Genomic DNA, 14,823 nt, shown 5'->3' on the forward strand with positions numbered 1-14,823 from the left:
TCCAGGGTGGGGCCAGGATGAGACTTTTCAGCAGGAGTGAGCCTCTGAAATTGAAAGGGTATCAGGGGACTATGTAGGAGTTTAGGGGTAAAGCTACTGGGATGATTTCAGGGTTCCTCTTCTCTAGAAGTTTTAGGAGAAATGCAAGCGAAAAAATATTTCTTGAGTTATTGACATAACACCTAGGGACAAACAGTGTCACATACCCTCTGAACATAATATTTATGAAATTCCCCTTCACATTGTATAGTGATCCACTGATAAGGAGGAAAATTATTATATGTCTCTTCATAAAGTGGGTTGAGTGGTAAAGAATAAACATGAGTGTCTTATTTCTACAAAATATGTGGGCTATTTCTGGATGTAAAAAATCTAGTTTTTCTAAGGTAGCACTATCTCATAGAAATATAACACATGGCCCATATGAAATTTTAAATTTTCTAGTAGTAACATCAAAAATGAAAAAATAAACAGGTACAAATTTTAGTTAATATTTGACTTAGAGATAATAGCAAATTCATATGCAGTTGTAAGAAATAATATATTAAGATCCCTGTACCCTATATCCAGTTTCCCCCACAGATATCTTAGTACAATATCACAACCAGGATATTAATATTGATACAATCCATGAATTTTATTCTCATTTCCCCAGTTTTACTTGTACTCATTTATGTGTGAGTGAGTGTGTGTGTGTGTGAATTAGTTTTATGCAGTTTTATCACATTGGTTCATGAGTCCACCACTGCAGTCAATACACAACAGTTCCTTCACCAGAAGCATCCTTCCTGCTATCCTGTTGTAACCACAACCACCTCCCACTACCTCTCCTGTCTCACATTCCTAACCTCTGGCAACCACTAGCCAGTACTTCATGCCTATAATTTTGCCTGGTACAGTTAATTAATTTTAATAACACAATTTATTTAACCTAGTATATCCAAACTATTACCATTTTAACATGTATCATTATAGAAATATTAAGATATTTTATAACCTTTATATAATACCAAGTATTTAAAACTGAGCTGTATTTTTATAGTACATATCAATTTAGTGATAATTTGAGTGCTCAATGGCTACATGTGTCTTATGGCTACTGTATTTAGTTCAGATCTAGGAGATGGATTTTTGCCCTAAATCTACCATGTCATCCAATTTAGAGGTGTAAAATCTAGGGAAATGTAGAAATCAGGGAATGTTGGAGAGCTGAAAACAATCTTAATGTTTAGCATTAGGAATCTTACGTAAAAGGTTGTACAATACCCTAAAAACATTAAAATTATGTTTACAAAGAAGACAAAATAACCTGATACAGGGTGACTACATATTTCAGTTTGCCTGGGACTAAGGAGTTCCTTGAGACATGGGCTTTTCACTGCTATATAACCCCATGGGAACCCTAATGCTAACTTGATGGGAAAATCCTTGTAATGGTTAATATACATATGTACATATGTAATATATATCAATATATGCACATAGATATGAATGATTTATATATGTTCTATACACAAGAGATCAGCAAAAATATTCATAGAGAAGTATTTTAGAAATCAATGTAGTAAATAGGGAATCATTTTTAAAAGTAAAGCTGAGGTATCACATTAAAATAATTGGCCTATGCAAAGCAGGCATAGAACAATAGGGACTTGGGAGGGCTCTCAATTTTTTCATTGTAGAATTACAAATGGGACTAGAAAATCTTAACATCTCCTCCACTTTTAAAATTCTGCAATGATAATTCCAAATAAGCCTTTGTACAGCCCATAATTACTACCGAAATCAGGAAGCAATTTCAATATTCATGAAAATGTTCATAGACTATCTGTGAAGCAAATATGACTTTGAAAGACAGGTGAATTTGGTCTATGCGAATGGAAAAAGGGAGGTAATTCCCAGAAAATGAACAATAAGGAACTCAACAAGACACAGAAATGAAACAATTGAGCTAAAGTCTTTCTAGGAAACACTTCAAACATGAAAAAAAATTATTCTAAAAGAATTTTATTGATCACCCTTAAATAATTTCTCTCTGTATTAACAACTGAAGTTTACATTTGCCAAATATTTTATAAACACAAGGTATGAGTTTAAGGGAAATGGTCACTTGTTTTAAAATTTATTTTGGTTTAGATCACATATCATTCAAAGTCTTTATCTATGTAGATAATTAATAATAAATAGCTTTTGATGCTGGTGGGAGATGTGGGAAAGGGAAACTTGCCTTTCATTATTACGTCAGTTCCAAAAAGTTAATTTTTCTAGTACACCATTGTTCAAGTTCATGTTTTTATCTACAAAGACTTTGATAACAGTCATAACAAAAGTTTCACCGGTACCCGGACAAGTCATTCCTTCACTGTTTCTGTGAAATAATTGTACCCAGTTACTTTTTCAAAACATATAAAGATATTGAATCTTCCTATCCATGATCACAGAATGTTTTTCCACTTACATGTGTCCTCTCTTATTTCTCTGAGCAGTGGTTTGTAGTTCTCCTTGAAGAGGTCCTTCAGAAGCAATGTGGAAAGGATTCTCTATTTAATAAATTGTGTTGAGAAAACTAGCCATAGTTTTCTCAGAAAACTGAAACTGGACCCCTTCCTTATGCCTTATTTAAAAATAAACTCAAGGTGGATTAAAGACTTAAACATAAGACCTAAAACCATAAAAACCCTAGAAGAAAACCTAGGCAAAACCACTCAGGACATAGGCATGGGCAAAGACTTCATGACTAAAACACCAAAAGCAATGGCAACAAAAGCCAAAATTGACAAATGGAATCTAATTAAACTGAAGAGCTTCTGCACAGCAAAAGAAACTATCATCATAGTGAACAGGCAACCTAGAGAATGGGAGAAAATTTTTGCAATCTATCTGTTTGACAAAGGGCTAATAATCAGAATCTCCAAGGAACTTAAACAAATTTAAAAAAAAAAAAAAAACAAGAAAAAAAAACCTATCAAAAAGTAGCTGAAGGATATGAGCAGACATTTCTCTAAAGAAGACATTTATGCAGCCAACAAACATATGAAAAAAAAAAACTCATCATCACTGGTCATTAGAGAAATGTAAATCAAAACCACAATGAGATACTATCTCATGCTAGTTAGAATGGCGATCATTAAAAAGTCAGGAAACAACAGATGCTGGAGAGGATGTGGAGAAACAGGAACGCTTTTACACAGTTGTTGGGTAAGTTCAGTGTAAATAAGTTCAACAAAAGACAGTGTGGCAATTCCTCAAGGATCTAGAACCAGAAATACCATCTGACCCAGCAATCCCATTACTGGGTATATATCCAAAGGATTATAAATCATTCTACTACAAAGACACATGCACACATATGTTTATTGTGATACTGTTCACAATAGCAAAGACTTGGAGCCAACCCAAATGCCCATCAATGAAAGACTGGATAAAGAAAATGTGGTACATATACACCATGGAATACCATGCAGCTATAACAAAGGATGAGTTCATGTCCTTTGCAGGGACAGGGATGAAGCTAGAAACCATCATTCTCAGCAAACTAACACAGGAAGAGAAAACCAAACAGTGCATATTCTCACTCATAAGTGGGAGTTGAACAATGAGAACATATGAGCAGAGAGAGGGGAACATCACACACTGTGACCTGTCAGGGGGTGGGGGGCTAGGGGAGGGATAGCAGTAAGAGGAATATCTAATGTAGATGATGGGTGCAGCAAACCACCATGACACGTGTATACCTATGTAACAAACCTGCACGTTCTACACATGTATTCCAGAACTTAAGAGTATAATAAAAAAAGAGGAAGAAAAAAAAGTATAAAGAGAAACAGACAGAGACAGAGACATAAACAGAGACAGAGATAGGAAGAGCAAACCTTGAAATGAAGCAATTTAGTTAGGTTCTAAATTGTGAGCAAGAGAAGAAAAGAAAGATGAGGAGTGATGATCAAGGTCCTAAATTTAGAATGAGATTCATATGTGGGAAGTGAAAAGACTGGCTTCTCTAAGTAAAAGATTCTTTAGAGAGTTGGAATGATAGAATAGGACCAGATTGAGGAAGGTCACATCAATCTGAATAGTTTGGAATTTATCTTCTAGGTAGTAACAAAGTACATGAATTGTACATGAAGTGACATCATGGGAGTGGCATTTACTCTCAGGCTGGTTTAATGCACTGCTTATTTCTCAAATCAGAAAAATTCTTTTCATTGACATTCTTTAAAATTATTTAAGAAGAGCCAATGCTGATAAAACAAACTCCTTTGGCCATCATTTTATCCTTGGATGAGAGTTTTTTACTCAATACATGCCTCAGTTTTAGAAAAATGGCTCCATTCATGGTAAGACATTTTCACTTCATTAATTTTGTTGCAATATTTTGGCAAATTTGAACACCTTAAAGCATTAGAGTATATTTTGATATATCACAGGAAACAATGTATTCTTAACGTTGGATAGTATAATACATAGCAGACACCACAGAGCCAAGTCATAATCCTTTACAGAAAAAGCACATTCAAACACGTTTGAAATTTCAATTAAATACCCCCACTGCAGCCCAGACCACCAGTTATCATTAGAAGGCAACAAGTCAAGCTTGAACCTTAGAAACGATTATAGTAGTAAAAATAACAGAAGTCAAATAAAATTACATCTCCACCTATTCAACATGTGAATGAAAATTTAAGGTAAAAATCCGTAATTCTATTTATCCAGATCTGTGGATGATGCTTCTTTTAACATCCCAAATTCACAAAGTAAAAATAACACATACCTTCTTATGAAATAAAAGTAAATTGTGATTAAGAGGAGACAAAGTAAAAAATGCATGATTATTGCTTGACGAAATAACAGCAATAAAAAATTGTCTCCAACGTACTCTTTGGAAGAGAATTTCTTCCAGTTTGCTAGAATATTATGGCTCAACGCCTGTATAAACACATTCAAGAATGTGTGCAAAATTCATTCAAAAACTTTATTAATTCCTTGATTCAAATATTCATTAAACATTCATTATATGTCAGGCATTGTACAAAGTGTGGGGATACAAGGATATAATACCATTTATCTGAACTTTGACAAGTGTGAAAACTCTGAATAATTAAACCCTATGGGAAGAAGTGTCTAGATTTTCAAATTAATGAAATGAAGTATGAATATACTGGATATATGAATAATACTGACACTTTTGTCATTAATCTAGAGAAATAAGCATTTGCAATATTATTTTCTGCTTATCTTCTGCTTACTGATCTAGCTTGAGAAGGGAGTAACTGACAATGCCATCTCACCCAATCCTCCCATTTTTTTCTTTGTAAATTACCCATTTCAACTCATGAAATAGGCTCCTATAGCCGTATCGTAAATATGACTCTACCCTTTCTTGACCACTCTTATTGGAGTGAAGGAGGACACCTGATGTAGGAAAAGCAACTCCATTACATAGGCTTAGCCAATCAGATTTTCTCTTCTGGAAATTTCTATTGGGCCTCAAAACATAGCTCAGTAGCTACAGACAATAAACTAACAAGAACATGTAATGTTGGAGATAGAGTGGTTGTGTTTGGGTTATGCTGAAATGTAAGAGTAAGTAATCTGCAGGAACAGAGAACCCTGACATGCAACAGATTGGGGAGGCATGTTTCCAGAAGTCATACTTCTGCTAGTCAAAATGGAAAATGGTCCATGGCCACTAAGGCATTGGTCGGCTGAGGCATGTAACGAGATAGTGAAATCTGCAGTCAGTAGGAAAAACAAACAAACAAACTACAATTGGACGTTTTATTATAGTGTCGCTATCATCCATGATCTTTAAATGGACTAAAGTGGACTATGGAAATATGCTCTCTGGGTTGTTTTCACTGAATCAAGAATTTCCAACAATATCTCTTTAGAACTGCATCTCTTCATTCACAAGGTCATTTCTTCTAGGTGACATGGTTGTCTTTGGCAGGCAGAATGACAGAGGTCAAGCATATGGTGTGTGTCAAACAGGTTTTGTAGGATGCAGAGGTAATAAAAACTTACTCATAAGTCAGCGTTACCTCTAGATTTGGAATACTTTTAGAAAGAAAAATTGGGTCTTCATTTACTGTAGAAGAAATTTGCTCTTAAGCAACTCTGATATTAAAAAATCCAGGTGTGTTGGGTTTCCTTTACAAGAAGGCATGTTGCAGCATCTGCCCCAGGGCCAAATAATTTCATCTCAAGCAATTTATTTTCCAACTAAGAATGAATGAAGACATGGTGGTAAAAGTATGCTGGGTAATATGACAACAGGCTGGGCATTGAATTCAGTTCTTTCTGTGCCCGTATGCAAGAGGTTGGTGTTCATGAGCTTGCCAAAGGACATAGACATTCCTCTTCTTCTAAACATCTGTGGGTGATCCATTCCCCCCCAAATGACAGTATCTGTCTTCCTGCTAGCTGGTTGGAGAGCTAGTGTGCCAGACTCTCACAGCTGTGGGGGCACAGCTGACTATCCATCTTCAAAATGCACCACATGCCAGTGGTTTGAAATAGCTTGGAAAAGTCACTTCTTACAAAGAAAAGTTTATCTGAGAGCTGAGCTTCTCATAAGGACTATGTTTCACTTTCCCCTCCACTTCTGCTCACAAAGAGGGCAGCCCAGGTAGGAAGTACCTTTTATCAGATAATGACCTTGCCTCTGTGGACTCTTTCCATCAGATTTCAACAGCATGACTGAGTCACCTGGGCTGCATGCTTTGAGAAACATTCACCACCCTGAATAAAGGTCATCCTCATTTTCCAAACATGATGGCAGCTAGATATTTTTAAAATTACAGTTATGTCCCATAAAAACTTCCCCTATTTTTGCTCACAGGAAGAATATGAATTTATAGAAATTCCCATTTTGATATGAATGAATCGATTATAGGTATTCATTTGTTTAACTTATTTGCTGCTATTTCAAATTCTATGTTATATTTTGAGGAGAACTCCTTATATTTATGTTTTAAATATTAATGTGCATAGAATCTAATCATTTAGCAAAATGTGCCCCAAGGCATCCAAACAAGTAATAGGAGATATATATATATACACACACACACACATATATGTGTGTATATATATGTATATGTCTGTATATATACATATATATGTGTGTGTGTATATATATAGGGGAAAAATAGGGGAAGTTTTTAAGGGACGTAACTGTAATTTTAAAAATGTCTAGCTGCCATCATGTTTGGAAAACGAGGATGACCTTTATTCACACACATGTATTTATATATTTACATATGTATATATACATATATATGTAAAAACACACATGTATTCATATAGTGTGTGTATTCAGGCATATAAAGATACATATGTACTCTGTAACCTATACAAAAATACTGTTTTATTAAGTAACATGACATTTAATGCCCTAATTATATGATTCATCTGGAGGTTTTACATACATCTCCATGGCAATATCGCCCTACTTTTTTTAAGTACAAATTAATCAATGCAAAGTGTGCAGATAACAAGGGATCGATGTAATTTCTAGTACCTTAAATTATGGCTAGGTTCATAAGATTGACAAATGCATTGATTGACAGTTCCCTAAGTTAACTGGTTCTTTGAAAAAATTGATGAATCTTGCCCAATAACAGATAACTACTTCTCCACTCAACAAATGGCTCTTCTTACAGGCAAGAGTGTTTTTTGATTTACCTAGTGAATATGATTTCTCAGTTCATATCTCAGATTATTTACAAATGCATCTTAAGGTCTAGTGCTCATTTAGTAATAGAATAGGAAAAGTAAAAAGGTTTATAATAAATAAGCATTTATATTTTGATACTTTTTTTTGTAAAATTAAAAGTTCCATTATATGTAAATTATTTGGCATAGTGCCATAGTTTTGTTTTTTTTGAGACAGAGTCTCACTCTTGTTGCCCAGGCTGGAGTGCAATGGTGTGGTCTCAGCTCACTGCAACTCCACCTCCTGGGCTCAAGTGATTCTCCTGCCTCAGACTCCCTAGTAGCTGGGATTATAGGCTCACATCACCATGCCCAGCTAATTTTTGTATTTTTAGTAGGGACAGGGTTTTACCATGTTGACTAGGATGGTCTTGAACTCCTGACCTCACGTGATCCGCCTGCCTCCGCCTCCCAAAATGCTGGAATAATAGGTGTGAGCCACCGTGCCCAACTGGCATAGTTTTTTGCACAGAGAAAGTGCCAGTGAATGTTTGTTATTTTGTTTCATTAAAATGATGAGGTACCATGATAGCCATGTCAGAAAGGCCAAATGTCATGTTCTGCTTTCTCTGCGTTAGGGGGACTGAGAACTGAATATGCTTCACATATGGATCCATTAAATGGGTCCATGTATATTCCAAAAGATTCATGCTGGCGTCCAACAGAGGTAAAAGAGCAGAGAATCGCAAATAAATCGTTGATTTTAGGTAGATATGTCTGGAAATTATTTAAGAGATGGGATAAAAAACATGAACTGATTTAAAACTCTTGTAGTTGTTATCCCCATCTAAGTAATATTGTCTCTTCAGTGGTTGAATCTTTAAAGAAAAATGCCATGTTTTAATACATAAAATCTATTTTTGGTAATGAGATTACCGTTTTATTTACATGTCTTGCTTTTTGAAGTTTTACATTAGATATTTGAAAAATTAAAAGAAAGACATTTGTTTCAGTTAAAACATTTAAAAAATCAGTTTTTCATACCAGTATATATAATATACTAGTCTAGTCTAAACACTAGTAATTATCTTATTATGAATAAAATTACACTAGTAATTATCTAGTAATTACTATACTAAAAGTAAATGCATACACAGTATGTAACATTAAAAAAAGGCAAGACAGAAAGTTTTGCATAGTTTAAATAAAAAATGAGAGAACATCTACCTCTCTTTTTACACACATCAGGTTGACCAAATGTGAATTGAGAGAGATTATCAAAAGTATTTTATATATGAAAAATACGCTATTTATAAGTATCTTGTTTTAAAAACAATTGGAAGTGCGGGGCTGCTTAGGATAGTATTTTGGTGCCTAGTTCTATTAATTTCCTAAGGACAATAATTGCTTATATTTGTGTATTCATAATATGTCAAAACACTTTCACATATCTTATATTTTTCTGTTTCTCAAAAGAGTCATATAATATGGCGAATATTTATAATTAAACTAATTTTGAATGAGTAAGTGGAACCATAGGAAATAGACATAGTTTACCAGAGCTTACAGAGCAAATTACTTTCTAGAGCTGTTCTAGGGACCTGGAAAGGGACAGACACCCCCAGGGGCATCTTCCCATCAGAAATGGAAAGTTCTGCTTTGCCCCAACCTGCATCTGAAATACTGATTAATGTACTAGTTTTCTCTCTCCAGACACTTTTTCAGATAGCATCTGTCAAAAGCTGCCTTGGACAAAGCTCAGAAGGAAACTTGTGTATGCAAATCCTTTTCTTTAGAGGAGAGAGGGAGGGAGGGTATCTGTATGACGTGGGTGTCTCTTCTCTCTCAGACTGATATCTCTATCTCCATTTGAGTTCTCCTCTGAACAATGACGGATACTATCTCAAAACCAGCTTTTCCCTCCTCGGCTGACCTACAGACACAATAACTACAACAAACTCCCAGTGAAAGGAGTGTGTCCTTTTCCTTTTGACTGATAAGAGTTCACAGCATTTTCAGAATAAGCGGCAATTTTCTATTGTCTGTGTTAGGAGTATGCTGAATGTGTATGGGGCAATAAAGATGGGGATAAACAGAGGAGATGGGCCACAGGGACTTGCTTAGGAGAGAACTGGGCTGTCGTTTGAGGAAGAGGATAAAACAGATGGTAACAAAGGGTCTTCTCTTCTGAAAATCATCCTTCTTTAGTATGTTGAAAAACTTCAAAATAAGAAGAGCAGCTTTGCCTCTTTAGCACTTTAATTTTCTGTAATTTTCTTTGATGGAACAGCTGATCCACATAGTCACCTCAGGTATTATCTAAGTGGAGATTGAATTACTTTTATACTACTACCAAATGTAAAAAAAAAAAAAAAAAAAAAAAAAAAAGAATTAAAAAATAAAAATTCATAAACTTTATTTTCACCACCATTTTCTTTCCTTATGCTTGTTTGGAATAGTAATTACTTATTCTAATCCTGTTTAAACTGCCTTTCGACAAATATACTAAATATAAAATTTAAACACTTAGACAGAATTAGAAGATGCCATTGAGCAAAGCTGTGTTCATTATCTAACCAATGAAAAGAAGTTCAGAAGAAAAAAAAAAAGCAGCCACAAATGGCAAGACTTTGAAGAATCTACTTATCTTTTCCACTCCAGTGATTTTAGACTTTCCCAACAAATTGAAACACCGTTTTCTAAACAATAATGTAATGTCTTTTTGACATCACAAAAGAATGCTTTTAAGGCTAAAAAATGCATTTCCCTTATGTAATCAAAAACAAAAACCCTATAAATTATAATGCAATGAACAGATCAATTCCTCTATTGAATATATTTAAAGGTTATGTGCTGATTAAGCTCTTTGTCATTTGTGTTAACTGTCTAGTGAAAGCTTTCTGAATCTGGTTTAACCCATATTTAAATGCCCTAGTGGTAGCCCTGAAATAAAAACGTGGAAAAGTAATTTTAGCCTTTGTTCCCTTATATATTTTAATAAATGTTGTTGCAGGTTTCTAATAACATTTACGTCTTACACAGAATGCCAAATGGTTGAGTCTTTCAGGTGAAATCCCAAGAACAAATTTACACATTAAAATGTAAAGCAAGTTGACAATGAGAGCAATGTTTTCCAGAGGAAGATGATGTGATTTTTCTGTTTCATAATAACTCTTTGTAGTCATTTCAGTTTTACCTATAGATAGGCTTTGCTAAGACTTTGCAGAGTATCTTTATTTTCCCTTTGTTATCCTCTGCATGACTGAGAGTCTTAAAACTATCTTGTGCTTTCACAGATGAATAGATTCCACTTCTTTAACATAATCATTTGCAAGTTGATAGAAACATTTGCTAGATAAAACAGATGGAATGTGATTCAATCACCTTTGCATGAAACTTCTGCACAGAGAGAAAAACCAATCAATCAATCAATTAATAAAAATAAAGAGAAGACCCTAAAGTATTATTAGTGGGGATGCATTTGCATAACAGAAGATACCAGAAGACATTGCTGCAGTTTTTGAGGTGGCCGTATTTGAGACATCGTTAAATGAGGATAAAATAAAGGCGCCTGACGACCAAAGGCTGCCCGTTGACAGTAAAACATCCAGCTTTCTAGTTGCCAACGCTTTGATTTCAGGAAAAGGAACAGGGGGACAACCATAATGTAGATTTAGTTTTCATACTTAAAAATGTAACTGTCTTTGGGAAACAAAAATGCAGCAAGCTCAGTTTATTATAGTTTAATAAGTCTAAAACAGAAAATTAAGCAGGAGGCTCCTTTCCATGATAAATGTCTGCTGCCCAGTTAAGTGGTAAAAGTGGAAACAAAAGAACATCCAATAAACATGGATATGTATAGAGAAGGATGAGCACATGGGGACAACTATCAATCCTGTTCATGGACTCTGTAAATTCGGACAGGTTCTTTAAATGATCTAGGTCTCACACTGTAAGTGTTTTGGAATACAGTGAAGCATGAAGATCTCTTCCAGCATTAAGATTTTTATTTCTGAGACTATCCCACCTGTTGTTGGGATGTCAAGTAAAATCTGAAGGTCTTCCTTGAACTGTGCCTCAGTCTCACAGCAGGGACAGAATTTTGGGCTGGAGAACCAAAGTTCCAACCATATGAAATATTAAGGATGTTTTCCAACCTGGAAACTGTGCTACAGCCCTTCTTTCTCCACCCTAGAAATAACTTGCCATCTATGGTGTCTTCAGGCTAGGGATCTGTCTGGTTTTTAGACTGGGTAAGTGAAATAAGCCTACCTATTTTCAACGATGTAGATGACTCTGAAGCAAGTAAAACTTTCTTATTCCCCCTGAATACTCATTCTTTTGTGCTTATAACTTTTCCTCTACATTGTTTCTTCTTCCAGTTCCTCAATTCTTTCCATTCTTAATATCCAAATTTATAGAATACGTATGGTAGATATTTAAGAGAAAATATGATATCAAGTAAGTCATCAACTCCTGTTTTTGTGTGAAAATAGATCTGATTTTAGTAGTAGTATAAGAAAGCTGACTCTCTTATACTACTTATATGTTCTTCTTATGAGAAGACTAATACAAATAAAATGAGCATTTAAAAAAATACGAAAAAGAAGTAAAAGAAATCAATCAATTGATATATAGCACATGGAAATGTTTTGTATGCTATTTCTCCTTTAAATTAATGCCTTGCTGATATGATAATGCACAAAGTACCATTGACTCTCATTTATTGAACATTTACTGTGTGTTAAGGGCATGAGCTCTGAAGCCAGAGCACTTTTTTTGAATCTTCACTCTGCCACGTAGTGGCCTTCAGTTATTCATCTTCTCTGTGTCTTACATTCCATTTACAGTTTGGAAAGAAATGAGTAAAAATAATATAGACCTCACAGGATTATTGAGAATATCAACTAAAGTGATATTTATGAAACAGTTAGCATTGTTCCTGAAACAAAGGTAATATGAAAATATAATTAACAATTATTATCAATACTATTACTGTTATAATTATTTGCACACAGTATGCATTACTGACTTTAGTATTATCCTAGTTAATTCTCCTCTGAACTCTATGAGTTAAATACCATTAAAACCTTCATTTTAGATATGAGGAAAATAAAGCATAAAGGAAGTAAGTATATTGTGGAAGGTTGGAAAATAAATGGTAAATCTCAGACCTGCTCAGAAATTCTCCTTTGTCCTGTCCCCCTTTGAGTTCTCTCTGGTTGGCCTACTCTTCACAATCCACACTTCTCCTTTGGTCTCTGCCTAGGACTGTGGATTATACCAGTGAACCTGTCTGATTTTCAGAACTGTGTCTCTTTACATATGACCTGTTTAGTTTTGAGGACCATCAATCTAAAAGCATAAGAAAAGAAATGCTAGTATTTCCTAGACTTCTTGAAAACATTTAAGTAACTCTTAAATATAATACCCTAGAATTCTTGAAAACATTTAAGTAATTCTTTTTCACTCTCAGAAATTTAGTGTTTATCACTTGCCACTGTCCATAATCAGAGATTATAGTTTGTCATTTTAGAAGATAATTCTACACGCATGTGCATGCACACACTCACACACACATTAAATCCTAATGGTGGATTTTTAGCTTGTATATTAGGGTAGAAATTTGTGGTTAATTTTTATTTATGAAATATCATTTGTTTCATTCCTGAAAATACTAGATAAGCTTCAATGCATATCAGAAATACTGGAATTATGTAATGTAACCATGAAACTCCTTGAAACACAGAAGGTTTTAAAATAGTTTCTTTTACCTGTTCTTGTTCAATATCTGAATGAAAATAAACAGTGATAATTCCCCTGCTCTTCCCAATTTTACGATTTATCTCCTAGGGGTTGGTTGACAACTGCAGATCTGACCACCTCTTCCCCTACTGCTGTTTTGCAAAATGAGGGCGTGCTGGTATGTCTGAAGTAGGATCACCCACGCCTCCTCCATGGGCTAATAACCACTATGCTGTAGTAAAGAATTTGCACTACTTGTAGTCAAAGTACACTCTGACTTTTGATCTCTCTTTTTATTCACCAAGCCTCCTGCAATACAGTTCTTCAAAGTGTTTATAATTCAACCCTGTCTCTACTAAAAAAAAAATACAAAAAACTAGCTGGGCGTGGTGGCGGATGCCTGTAGTCCCAGCTACTCGGGAGGCTGAGGCAGGAGAATGGCGTGAACCTGGGAGGCGGAGCTTGCAGTGAGCTGAGATCCGGCCACTGCACTCCAGCCTGGGCGACAGAGCGAGACTCCGTCTCAAAAAAAAAAAACCAAAGTGTTTATAATTCAATGCAACTCCCTTTCTTTTACTTTTTGTTCGATTTTTTAATGTTAGTAAAATACACTTACCACAAAATTTACCATTTAGACATCTTTAAGTTTACCATTCAGTGGCTTTAAGTACATTTATATTGTTACATAACCATCACCACCCTCTATCTCCACAACTTTTTAAACTTCCCAAACTCAAACTCCACAATAATTAGACAACTCCTTATTGCCTCCTCCTCCTAGCCATGTGAAACTGGCATTCTACTTACTGTCTCTATGAACTGGACTACTTCAAGTTATGTCCTATACATGGAATCATAGTGTTTGCCCTTTTGTCACTGGTTTATTTCACTTAGCACAATGTCCTCAGGTTTCACCCATGTTGTTGCATGATCTAAGGCTGAATATCATTTTATGTAGACAGTCATGTGCCTCATAACAACTTTTCAGTCAATGTCAGACTGCATATACAAAGGTGGTCCCGTAAAATTATAATGGAGCTGAAGAATTCTTATCACCTAGTGACAAGGTAGCTGTCATAATATGGTAACACAATGTGTTACTCATGTGTTTGTGGTGATGCTGATGTTAACACATCTATCACCTTGCCAGTTGTATAAAAGCCTGGGACATACAATCATGTAAAATACAGAATACCTGATAAAGACTATAAGTGACTATGTCATTGGTTTATGTTTTTACTATACTATATTTTTAATCATTAAAGTATAATCCTTCTGTGTGTGTGTGTGTGTGTGTGTGTGTGTGTGTGTGTGTGTATATTTAAAAAGTTAACTGTAAAACAGCCTTAGACAGGTCCTTTAGGAGGTATTCCAGAAGAAAGAATTGCTGTCATAGGAGATGACAGCTCCATGCATGCTAATTGC

This window comes from Macaca nemestrina, chromosome 19 (assembly GCF_043159975.1).
Source record: "Macaca nemestrina isolate mMacNem1 chromosome 19, mMacNem.hap1, whole genome shotgun sequence".
NCBI lineage: Eukaryota > Metazoa > Chordata > Mammalia > Primates > Cercopithecidae > Macaca > Macaca nemestrina.